The sequence below is a fragment of the Rhinichthys klamathensis genome, unplaced genomic scaffold (genome assembly GCF_029890125.1).
Source record: "Rhinichthys klamathensis goyatoka isolate OS25496 unplaced genomic scaffold, OSU_Roscu_1.1 h1tg000123l_1, whole genome shotgun sequence".
NCBI lineage: Eukaryota > Metazoa > Chordata > Actinopteri > Cypriniformes > Leuciscidae > Rhinichthys > Rhinichthys klamathensis.
Window position 1 is genome coordinate 3,696,967 of NW_026606660.1, and position 13,044 is coordinate 3,710,010.

Consider the following 13,044-nt stretch of genomic DNA (forward strand, 5'->3'; position numbering starts at 1 on the left):
CTGGGACAGAAGTCTGATTGTTTCCTCTAGAGAACCTCTGTTTGTTTAAAACAGATGTACATGATTTCAGCCCTTGGGCTTCGTTGATTTCCTTTCTGAACCAAAATTGCCCCAAACTTGTTTGGCATGTGGTGGTTGAATTGGTCACACTTTACAATAAGGTTCATTAGTTAACATGAACTAAGAATGAACAATATTTCAGGATTTATTCAACATTTACTAATACGTTATTCATATCAAAGGTTGTATCACTGTGAACTAACATGAACAAACAATGAACAGCTGTATTTTTATTAACTAACATTAACAAAGATTAATAAATACAGTTACAAATGTATTGGTCATTGTTAGTTAATACATCAGCTAATGTTAACTAATGAACCTTATTGTAAAGTTTTACCAGTGAATTTGTAAAAATGAAGCACTTTTGCATACATAATGTAATTTAATGACATAAATTATACATAACATATACACACAATTGCAGAATGTGATGAACATGTTACACAATATTTATTTCACATTAAACACATGGAACTACATTTTACAAAAAATAACAAAGTAAGTGAAAACAGAAATTGTCCAATGAGAAGTAACCTGTAGATTAACTTAATTTACTCCAATTTAGTCTTACTCAACACGTGATTTTAGAGTGAGCATCAACAAGTAAAGTCCAACATTTGGACGGCGAGATTCTCGTGACTTTAAATCTCTCAGTATAAGAGTAGCCTCCCATGTGGTTACTCCAATCTGGTCCATCAGTATTCACTCACTTATGGAGATTAATTATTCATGATCATGCTTATTAATGACGGCAAGCATCTGTGCTCCCCTGTGCCCTCCCTCACTGAGCCAAACAAGCGCTCGGATTAGAGAATGAGCTTTGAGTTTCATCCTCGTTTAACTATGGATTCATCAAAGCGTGAAATAAGAAAATGAACCCTTTTCCTGTTTGATCTCCTTCTGGTCCGGGACCGGATCTTTGTAGGGAAATCTGTGACCTGGCATATGACCTTTGGCCTGTTCAGAACTCAGGATAAATGCAGTTTTGTGTGAAAAGTTTGTAGTGTGAAGTAGAAGCTTAATACAAATGAACCATGCACTCTCTTTCATTTAACTACAGTTAGAAAGATCACATTTAATGAGAAGTGTTTTCTTCCTTTTTAAAGCAAGCTGGATTAGGCCTATTTCATGTTGGAGCTTAGGAAACAAAAGGAAAGTTCCTATATGAGACAGACGGGGAAGGTGATATCTAATATTTCCATGTGATTTCTCTGAATTGTTCATTCATGACCTGCACTTGTATATTATCTTTCCCACCCTGTTCACTTCCAAACCATGCAACAGAGATTCAGCTATGGAAAAGATGTTAATATTTGTGTTAAATGTGCAAGATAAAAGGGACATTTATAGTGGTTTAAGAATTTAAATATAATATTAAGTACAATGCATATCATATAAATTATAATGTATGCAGGAAAATATTTTGCACCCCATGATGCCCGATAATAACACAAAAAACAATTATCAGCAAAAATTGTTTTAGAAAAGATGCAGCAAATTCAGTAATTTTGGGCCTTAATAATCAGAAAAAAGTCCCACAAAAGAGTTTAAGCTTCATGAGGTGTATCCCAGGGTGCTCCTCCAGCAGAGTTGAAATTGAAATTCATATGATACAAAACTAACTTCAAGCATTTAAGGGTACGTTTTTACATCAAGCCATTTTAACTGTGTAAAGCCTGACACATGAAATAAGTATTTTTTTTAATGGAATGGTTTAGTTAACCTTTAGAAAAAAATCTTTAAAAAAAATTATATATATACACTCACCGGCCACTTTATTAGGTACCCCATGCTAGTAACGGGTTGGACCCCCTTTTGCCTTCAGAACTGCCTCAATTCTTCGTGGCATAGATTCAACAAGGTGCTGGAAGCATTCCTCAGGGAGTTTGGTCCATATTGACATGATGGCATCACACAGTTGCCGCAGATTTGTCGGCTGCACATCCATGATGCGAATCTCCCGTTCCACCACATCCCAAAGATGCTCTATTGGGTTGAGATCTGGTGACTGTGGAGGCCATTTTAGTACAGTGAACTCATTGTCATGTTCAAGAAACCAATTTGAAATGATTAGAGCTTTGTGACATGGTGGAAGTAGCCATCAGAGGATGGGTACATGGTGGCCATAAAGGGATGGACATGGTCAGAAACAATGCTCAGGTAGGCCGTGGCATTTAAACGATGCCCAATTGGCACTAAGGGGCCTAAAGTGTGCCAGGAAAACATCCCCCACACCATTACACCACCACCACCAGCCTGCACAGTGGTAACAAGGCATGATGGTTCCATGTTCTCATTCTGTTTACGCCAAATTCTGACTCTAACATCTGAATGTCTCAACAGAAATCGAGACTCATCAGACCAGGCAACATTTTTCCAGTCTTCAACTGTTCAATTTTGGTGAGCTCTTGCAAATTGTATCCTCTTTTTCCTATTTGTAGTGGAGATGAGTGGTACCCGGTGGAGTCTTCTGCTGTTGTAGCCCATCCGCCTCAAGGTTGTGCGTGTTGTGGCTTCACAAATGCTTTGCTGCATACCTCGGTTGTAACGAGTGGTTATTTCAGTCACTGTTGCCCTTCTATCAGCTCGAACCAGTCTGGCCATTCTCCTCTGACCTCTGGCATCAACAAGGCATTTCCGCCCACAGAACTGCCGCTCACTGGATGTTTTTTCTTTTTCGGACCATTCTCTGTAAACCCTAGAGATGGTTGTGCGTGAAAATCCCAGTAGATTAGCAGTTTCTGAAATACTCAGACCAGCCCTTCTGGCACCAACAATCATGCCACGTTCAAAGTCACTCAAATCACCTTTCTTCCCCATACTGATGCTCGGTTTGAACTGCAGGAGATTGTCTTGACCATGTCTACATGCCTAAATGCACTGAGTTGCCGCCATGTGATTGGCTGCTTAGAAATTAAGTGTTAACGAGCAGTTGGACAGGTGTACCTAATAAAGTGGCCGGTGAGTGTATATATATATATGTGTGTGTGTGTGTGTGTGTGTGTATTTTTTATTTTATTTTAAATAAAATTTTGGATCATATACTGATTTGAGGATCATATACTGTATTATGATATAGGAAAATATCGAGCTCATACTTGAGAGGGAAAACAATCTTCTTTTTATTCAGAGGCCCAAATTGAGCAGGAATATTGCAGTTGCTGATATTTATATGGCCGGAATGTAAGATGGAATTCTGATAGCTTATAATGTACATCAATGTGATCTTTAGAACAGTACATTAGACTAATTTCATGAAATGCATATAAATACCAGTCACTTTCAATCTTCCAATTTAAATGCTTTGTTTTATGATCAAATCTCAGTAGTTTCTATTGAGGGAAGCAAATAATGCAATTATTGAGAAATGTACAAATAAACGTTCCTCAAAAGCCTGATGGATCATATTTGAGACACATATTTTACCATGATTTTAATAAAAAGTGAAGTAAATCAAGTGTCCATCTTAAATCATTACAAACAATTTTACATTTATTCTTGTGTTTACTTTATAAAATTCAAGATTTCATAGCAAACAGTGGACAGTTTTAGAATTATGTTAAAAGCACTTGCTAAAAAAAAGTATTAACTATCAATGAGATGACAGAATGCATGTAGAAGATTGTGTACAACAGGTTTTTTAGTTTTGATCATGTTGATCATTTAAAGGCCTTTAGAAATATTTGTATCAAAATTTTAGGGTTACTGCCATAAGGAATATCAATTCAGCCATAAGAATTATCAATTCAGCCAAGTGCGTTTAATATTTTTGCTGGTACAACAGTATATGCATCTACAATTTGATTTTTGGTATCAACTAATCCAGCCCTCCTCTCTTTTTGCCTGCTCATAAAATATATTTTTGCGTTTCATGAAATCTAAACTGTGATTATTCAGATCTTTCTTCCATATCTCTCTCTCTCTTTCTCTCTCTTTTTCTCTCTCTTTTTCTCTCTCTCTCTCTCTCTCTCTCTCTCTCTCTCTCTCTCTCTCTCTCTCTCTCTCTCTCTCTCTCTCTCTCTCTCTCTCTCTCTCTCCTTTGGGAATCCTTCTTGCATAAACACTCTGCATGAGCAATGAACCAGCTCACACCAATCTGAACGTGAGAATTGAATGAGAATGACTGACATCAGGGGGCGTAACACATCTTTACACACACAAAGACCCTGCACACACTTCATAGGTATATGATGACCAGGTCTCTATGCTGGCTATTTTATTGATCGGGGGAAGACAAAGGGAGAATGTCCCATCAGCTCATGCATACATAATCTAGTCTTCCACCTTTCGGTCCTACACACACACTTAGAGGACAGCAGCGAAAATGAGAAACCCTCCTTCATCACATATAACAGTTCGTTTACATGAACATTTGCCATACTGACTCTGATCGTGGAAGGAATAGATCGTGTTTCTGTCATTCCAAAGACCGTATCTCCAGACTCTGTTTACTCTTCAGCACATGAGAAATTGCTTTTCCTTGCGAAAGCAGTGGGAGTCACATTTTCGAGGGTTGGAACACAGTCAAGAAATATCCCTTAATTAATCTGCAAAGAACAGACATATTGTTTGATGTACTCTATTGACAACTGTAAGATTTCAGTCACATTGTAATAGAATTAACAACTAAATGTGTGAAGCATGAAAGCCATATTTGGATTAATAATAATACAAATGACTGCAGTTGCTTTTATTTCAAAAGGGACATATTCCATTTATCATTAACCTAATCTTAAAAACTGATTTAAAAGAAGAAAGAATTGTACATACTCTTGATTTTGTTTATCTATGAATAGTTCACCCAGAGAAGAAATTAAATATTAGTTGTGGATGTCTTACTGTTTACTGTATACTACCTAACCTTACAACTTAACCTTTAGGCACATTTCATTTAAATGGTTTATAAGTGCCTTGTTACAATTAGGACGTCCAGGTTAACTGGGTTACTGACTATTTCTAAGTTTGTGTTCTCGAGCCGCCAAGCAACGTCGTCGTGCAGGTGAACGGCCAGAACGCATTCGTGTCGTGTTAGCGGCCCCTAAGTTAATAACTAATGATTTTTTACAACAGAAGTGAATCAATCACAAGCTTACTTTAGCTGGACAATAACTTTATTCTAGAGCTGCTGTAAAGCCAAAACAATCTCTGTTCCATTCATTTCCCATCATCGCTGTAAAGCTGCTTTGAAACAATCTGTATTGGTAAAAGCGCTATATAAATGAAGGTGACTTGACTGACTTGACTGACTAGCAGGGTTGAGCAGAGGAAGCCTCAGTGGAATCGGCAAAATGGGATACTCTGACAGCTGAAGGGATGATGAGCCACAGCAGAGCCTTAGGAATTGTAGACCAGGACGGAGCCAGCGAAGCTGGAGACCAATGAGGAACCAGAGGCCTGAAGAACCAGGATGACGGCACTGGGCTGGAGGGCCAAGGTGGAGCCGGAGGATCCCAAGGGAAGCTGGAGGCTTAGAAAAAGTGAGGCAGAGCCGGTGGGAGTGAAGACAACAGTGGAGCCGAAGGAGTGGAGGGAATAGGTGCAGCTGCAGACCCAGAAGTCCACAGCAGAGCCAGAGGGAGGAGGAACCAGGGCAGAGATGGTAAGATGAGGGACCCCGGTGGAGCCGGAGGGATGACAGGACATGGTGGAGCCGATGAGTTGAAGGGCTGAGGTGAAATCCAGGGCAGAGCCAAAGTATCCACACTCTGAGGCCTGTATTCTGCTGACCATGGTGGTTGTGGGTGGCCCAGAGACCGTGATCATAATAGGGGCTTTCGCACCGGGTAGTTCTAGGAATTAGCCACCAGGGTGGTTCTCCGAGAACTAATGGTTCCCTTAGGAACGTTTTCCTGGTTGCATTCGCACCACCAGTAGGATCTCTGAAGTGACATAAGCCGTGCTTGTTGTTGTGACTTTTATTTTGACGGCGCTGAGAACGCCAGAGCCTGAGATCACAGATCGTAAACTAATGAACATGGAGAATGTAAGCACTGTCTAACAGCCCTGTCTAATACGTTATTAGATAGAACTGTTATACTTGTATATAGAAAGTAGACAGTAATCAAAAGGTATTAGCGTATGCTGTGTGGTTGATGTCCAGTGTTGCTAGCTGAGAAGAAATACATAATTATGTTTTGCTTTGTCCCCTCAAAGTTGCGTTGGATTTTCTCCTTATAGCGTAAAGCTTAAGAGGCCCATCTATCACTGTTTTCCATGTTCATAGAGTTAGCTAAATTAGTTCCTCCAAAAGGAGTTCCTATAACTAAAATCGTTCCTAGTTCCTGCGGTGCGAACATCCCAAAATCTATCCCAAAATCATACTTCCGCCAATAGTTCTAAGAACTATGATAAGGTTCCTCCGGTCCGAAAGCCCCTAATGATGGAGCTGGAGGGCTGACAAGAGGCAGAGCCAGGGAAATGGGCGGAGCCAGTCGACCAGAAAGGCAGAAAGGGTGGGTACTAGTGTGGGGACTAGTTCTGTAGTCCACAAGTCTATAAGCAATTCCTCTCCTACCAGTTCTGGGACGGACATGGCAGCAGGCTCTGGCTCCGTGAGGGACTCGTGGGCAATCTCTTGCTCTGAGATGGACTATTCTGCAGGCTCTCGTTCCAGCTCAGGGTCGATGGTGGGCTTCGGCTTGGGGTTGTTGGCGGGCTCTCGCTCAGACTCAGGGTATGTTGTGGAGGCTGACGTTACCTCTAGGCTTGGGGTGTTTTCTGGAGGATTTGACATGGCATGAGGGGAATGGGCATGATGATGGTGGTGGAGTAGACGTCCTCATAGACCTCCTCCATATTAAGGGGGAACCAGCCAGCCACAAAGCATACTCGATGTACTGGAGAAGAGAGCAACTGGAGTTCCCGATAGGCATGGACTGCAGGAGGTGGTTGTCGACGAGCCCACTCCAAAAACATATATTTAGCATGTCCTTATTCTAGGGGAACTGATGGCACAGAACTAGTCCTCCACAAAATCTGTGACCCCTTTGATATAGAAGAATACTCAGGAACTCACAGCGCCATCAAACTAGTCCAAATGAGGTGCATAGACAAAACAATCCAAATAGTAAAACACATCAGGAGAGTCCACACACTACCAAAGAAGTCATCAAATGAAAGATAAAAACAATATTTTACTGATAAAAAGAGCAAACATTTCGGTCACATGTGACCTTTGTCAATGACAAGCTTACAATAGGTGTGTTGGACATCGGCTGCGGCTGGATGTAACCGATGCAGGCGGGAGGAGCTGAAACCGGAGACGTGAAGTCGGACACTTTCTGCTTCCCGTAGTGACGCTGGCGCTGTGTTTGCATACTTTACCACAGCTGAAGTGAAATAAATGCAATATTTGCCAAATACACATGTTTCAGAGACAGTTCCATTCAATACTTTATGTACTGCTTAATACAGCATCTGTTTGTTCAAGAATAAAGGTCAACATAAGCCTATACTATCAATGAAATGGGGTCTACGTTTTCTATCAATTTTATTTGGATAAACATGACACAATATAACACCGCGACTACATGAAAAGAGATTTTACTGTTATAAAAAACAGATTTGTGAGCATTAGTGGAACTGAAGGTGTGAGAATAAACACGAAACGCGGTGGATCCGGCCATTCGTGAGACAGCTGTGTCGTCATCAGAGCTTGTGAGTCGCTCTGGAGAAACTGCGCTGGCCGAGTCCTCCGGCTGACCTGCTCTCGCGGTACTTTGATGGCATACGTCACAGTCACGTGGCGTCGCCGCTGTCTCAAGTCGGACACGATTTTTAACCAGTTTGCACTACTTCAAGTCAGCCACCGATCAGTCTGCGCAGAGCTGCATGAAGTCGAACAAGTCAACCTTTATTTATATAGCGCTTTTTACAATACAGATAGTTTTAAGCAGCTTTACAGTTATAAATAATGCAACAAAGTTTGTTTCTGCTGTACAGCAGATCTAGAAGAAAATAGCGTCTTTAAGTAAGTTCAGTGATGGTTCATTTTTGTTGTAAAAAAGTTAATTTAGTTAATTTATATATATATATAGCCACTCTGGAGAAAACCGTGATGTCATCGTCCAGCTCAGTTCTCATATAATGGTGTCAATGCAGGCAGATCAATATTATTGTTGAATAATTAAATGTCCCCAACTAAGCAAGCCAAAAGCCAAAGGCGACAGTGGCAAGGAACCAAAACTCCATCACTGGCAGAATGGAGAAAAAACCTTGGGAGAAACCAGGCTCAGTCGGGGGCCAGTTCTCCTCTGGCCAACGAACGAACAGTGTATGATTATGATTCAGGCAGCATTACAGGTCAGAAGTCAGATTGGATCAGAACATAAAGAATATTATCGAGTTCCATGTGGTTGAAGATCGGAGTCACGCCGGTATGCTTAGTGCTGGAGCCATCTTAATTTAAGGAATCACATGGTTACACAGATCACATGATCAACCAAGCCAGACTATAACACATAATCCAAACAAAATATTGTACAGCATGCTACCTGGAAAAAAAAGTGAGAGAAGGGAAAAAGTGTCAACATACTAAATCAAAAAGTTTATCAATAAATATAAACCCATAAAAATATGTATACAAAAGTTATCTCACAATATAAATAGATAGTTTTAGAGAAAAATAACTGTATTTAGGATTAACAAGAAGATATAATTCATAAGAAACATGACAATCGAAGTTCTTCATTCAATCCCTTTTGGATATACACTTTTTTTTTTTTTTTTGTTAGAATCACCAGCTCTTCTTAAACTAGTCAGTCTCTGAATGCCACATGTCGGTCAGCATCCGCATAATGTCTGGCCACAGGAGAACGAGTGTCTGTCCTTCTAGAACTCCTGCTCATTAATGCGGGTCTTTTAATTGGCAGTTAGTCTTACCAATATATTAAAGACCACATGGACATTCAGAGACTGGCTAGTTTAAGAAGAGCTGGTGATTCTAACAAAAAACTGTTACAATATGAAGTTAAGTGGATTTATTATATGGATTGTGTATATCCAAAGGGATTGAATGAAGAACTTCGATTGTCATGTTTCTTATGAATTATATCTTCTTGTTAATCCTTAATGCAGTTATTGTTCTCTAATTTGATTTAAACTATTTATATCATGATGATTATAACATTTATATATTGTGAGATATAACTTTTGTATACATATTTTTATGGGTTTATATTTATTGATAAACTTTGTGATTTAGTATGTTTACACTTTTTTTTCCTTCTCTCACTTGATGTCTTTTTTTTCAGGTAGCCTTCTGTACAATATTTTGTTTGGATTATTTGTTATAGTCTGGTTTGGTAGGTCATGTGATCTATGTAACCATGTGGCTCCTTAAATTAAGATGGCTCCCGCACTAAGCATTGTAAGCTTGGCATTGACAAAGGTCACATGTGACCAAAACGTTTGCCATTTTTTTAAATCTTGTTTTTGTCTCGCATTTGAGGACTTCTTCTTTGGTAGAGTGTGCGGACTCTCTTGGTGTGTTTTACCCCTTGTGTTTTAATCCAGTTTTGTATTTAAATGTCTTAAAAGGATAATTCACCCAACAATGAAAATTCTGTTATTTACTCACTCTCATGTTGTTCTGGAAATGGTCAAATGAAGTGCATTACATGGTGGGATGTCCATATAAGCTTTATCATACTGCTCGTTTTGGCTCAGGTTGTTGATATGTCACGAGGGTATTGCATGCACTCGCAAAGTTTGCATACTATGTGCACTATATATATATACTGCAACATTAGTGATGCTATTCCAATCATAGCCACAGACCCAAGTGTTTATGTTAGCAATTAGTGCAATACTTAAAACAAGTGAACCGGTGCTGCTCATAAAATCCTCATTAAAGACACCAAACTTCCCAACTAAGAATAAAGGATCATTTTAATACTACTCCCTCACATTTGGGTACATTTTTATTTTTTTATTATGTAGCTTTGATTAAGTCTGAAATGAAGATGCAGTTTTAACATGCTGATTAAATTTGAGCAGTATTCTGAAATGTTTTTTACATAATTTATGACCTCTACTTTTGTGGCTGTTCAGATGTTGTTTGGATTAGAACGTGGTTTGAGGTTTTCTGAGCGCCAGCACTGAGAAAACCTGAGCTCTATTTATCATGTCAATTCACATGCGTGTACTATTTTGTATCAGATTCTCTTGTGCACAAAGCAACACAAGTTGAACACAGTATGACTAAAACACCTTATAAACACTTTTGCTTTCATTCTTTGAGTGCATTGAAATAGGCTAACTATATATTTGTGTAAAGAAAGTGCAGACATCTGTCAAACCGTCTTGAAACAGCAACATCTTTCAACTGCAAGCTTTCTGCACTTTCTTGAAGATAACTGTAGCTCAGACATAGACCTTTTGTTTCAGCATGAGTTCTGATCTAATAAAAAATGTACACATGCATGTGATGGGCATCTGACCCAGAATAAATAGCGCTATCTAGAGAAATTGTGGATGGAAAACAAGGATTTCATAACCATTTATTGGATGCAATCCTGACCTGCACTCCCAGACGGGTAGGCCTATATAAGAGGTTGTTTATTATTACTATGTGATTGTCCTTCTACTGTTTATTGCAGAAACAATTGATAAAATGGCAACTTTATTCAGTTTTACATGTACTGGCAAAGCAAAATATTTTTTAAATCTGCAACTTACATTGTACAGTGCATAAATGACAAGGAATTTTCTCATAAACCACTCTGTGGTGATAAACTGAAGCGGTTACCATGTGAGTGAATCAACAGTGAGATATATGGGAGCAAACATAATTTATGTTTCATGTGCAATAACTGAAGGAGGATTTTGAAATAGGCCTTACACCACTGGGTAACCTCAAAACCTTCTCTCAAAAATATAATAAAACTGCACAGCCTCAAACCTAAAAATTTAAAACAAAGAGTCAGTTTAATACAGGAGTCAGTAGCTACCTGTCACAAACAGCCATTTAAATCACCTTGATAATGTAACCCAGTAACCAAACACGCGTTACTCGGATAAACATCGTGAACTCCACGCCTCCTGAATTGTGATTGGATCTTTTCAGTAGAGAATCTAGTTAGGTTTGCGACAGCTTCAATCTGATTGGTAGACTGTGCTGTCTGTCAAGTTTAGGGGCGTGACATCTGTTCACGAGGCGTAGTGAGAGTTGAGGAGCTGGAGTTTGCGTGCTCAATCTTTACAGAGGAGAACTGGATTAAAACTTGAGTTGTTGCTCTCAAAAATAGCACATAGAAGCGCATATGTTCTAAACCCATCCAGTCGCTGTGTTTTATATGGTAAGTAGGCCTAAAAGTTATCTGTGTCTGTTTGCAGTAAGCTATTTTATCAAATCTAATTTCTAGTGGTTATTGTTTTTCATGTGGCTTATCTCGAGCGGGTATTTTGTTTATCTTGAGAAACTAACGTTAAACTAGATTTTCTTTTCTTTCATTTCCTTTTCATTACATAATTATATGGTTTAAATGTTAACATGAAGTGCTAAATGTTTTATTTGTATTGTCTAAAATGAGCACTTTTAAGTGAACACAGAAACGGTTCTTCTACATTTTAAACAGCTCAAATTATTTTTGTCAGCTTGCAACAAACGGAATAAAACGCTTTTTGCCGTTATATAAGATCATTTGTTCTATTTAAAAAAAAAAGTAAAGAGACAATCACCAGCAATATAATCTAAAAAGCAAAAAACTTAAAGATGTCCGTAAAAGTAAGATTTTGTATTTGCTCAGCAAAATGTCACTTCCAGAGAATGAAAATGTATGTGTCAGTTGATTTAATGTTTATATATTATGTTGTTGGTAACCCTTTACAATAAGGTTCATTACTAGTTAACATTAGTTAATGCATTAATAACTAACAATGAGCAATACATTTGTTTCAGTAGGCTATTTATTAATATTTGTTAATATTAGTTTATAAAAATACAGTTGTTCATTGTTTGTCCGTGTTAGTTCACAGTGCATTAACTAATGTTAACAAATACAACCTTTGATTTTAATAATGTATTAGTAAATGCTGAAATTAATATTAACTAAGATTAATTAATGCTGAAGAAGTATTGTTCATTCTTAGTTCATTAAAGTAATTAAGGTTGTTAACTAATGTTAACTAATAAACCTAATTGTAAAGTGTTACCATGTTGTCTAATATTTTCTGATAGGTTGGTTGTTGAAAATTATTAAAACCAGCCAGTAACCCTTATTTGTGTCTTCACTGCTCTGTGGAAGAAAACACTGGATTAATCTTGTTTAAGGAAATAATGATGACATGGAGAATAGTTATAGTATATTATGTGTTATGCCTATTGCATGTGCAAATAAAGTGATAAACGGAGAAATGGCAGTACTAAATGATGTAGTGACCTACTTCTGTTCTGAGGCAAATGATAAGCAAACTTTAATATTCAAACGACAATTTGTATTTGGCTGTGAAATAACTGGATGGCAAATGTGTGCTGATCATGTTCTCTTTAGGTAACATAAAGGTTGCAGTACACATACCTTATTTGTTAGTTTATTTACTAGTCTTTCTTGTTTTACCACGTGAGTAATGTGACTTTTTTTATTGCAGGATAGGCGGACAGTCAGTCTTGCATGCTAGCATGATTAAAGTTCACCTTTGGTGGAATGGGAAGATCTAGTCTAGTGGAAGGGTGTGGTGATGAATTAGAGAATGTAAAATAATAGTTTACAACCTCAATAGTGTGTTAGCGGTTACTGTGGTCTAATATGGGATTTAGGACCTCACTGAACTAAATTGATGAAAGATCTCCTATTTCTTGTGTTGTTACAGTTCTCGTGTGATATTTGGACTATGCAATACCTATTTAAATTGTGGAGTTTAGAAGTCTTCAATGTTACATATCTTGAGCTGCCGTTTTAAAACACTGCTCTAAGGAACATTTCAAACCTATTTTTACAACTCGCCCTCAAAGTTCCTGGCCCTAATTCTGTGAAGCAAACC

General features: G+C 38.3%; 1 protein-coding gene across 4 annotated transcripts in view; it reads left to right on the forward strand.

The window, feature by feature from the left end:
• The window catches only part of tiam2a (TIAM Rac1 associated GEF 2a), a 122,286-nt gene that overhangs the window by 7,419 nt on the left and 101,823 nt on the right, over positions 1 to 13,044 (forward strand). For 3 of the 4 annotated variants that reach the window (XM_056255905.1, XM_056255908.1, XM_056255909.1), the window contains exon 1: positions 11,220 to 11,360. The exons of the other annotated variant lie outside the window; for it this stretch is intronic. The gene's annotated coding sequence lies outside the window, so the exon portion shown is untranslated. Of the gene's footprint in view, positions 1 to 11,219; positions 11,361 to 13,044 lie in introns of those variants that run through there. 4 annotated transcript variants of the gene reach the window in all.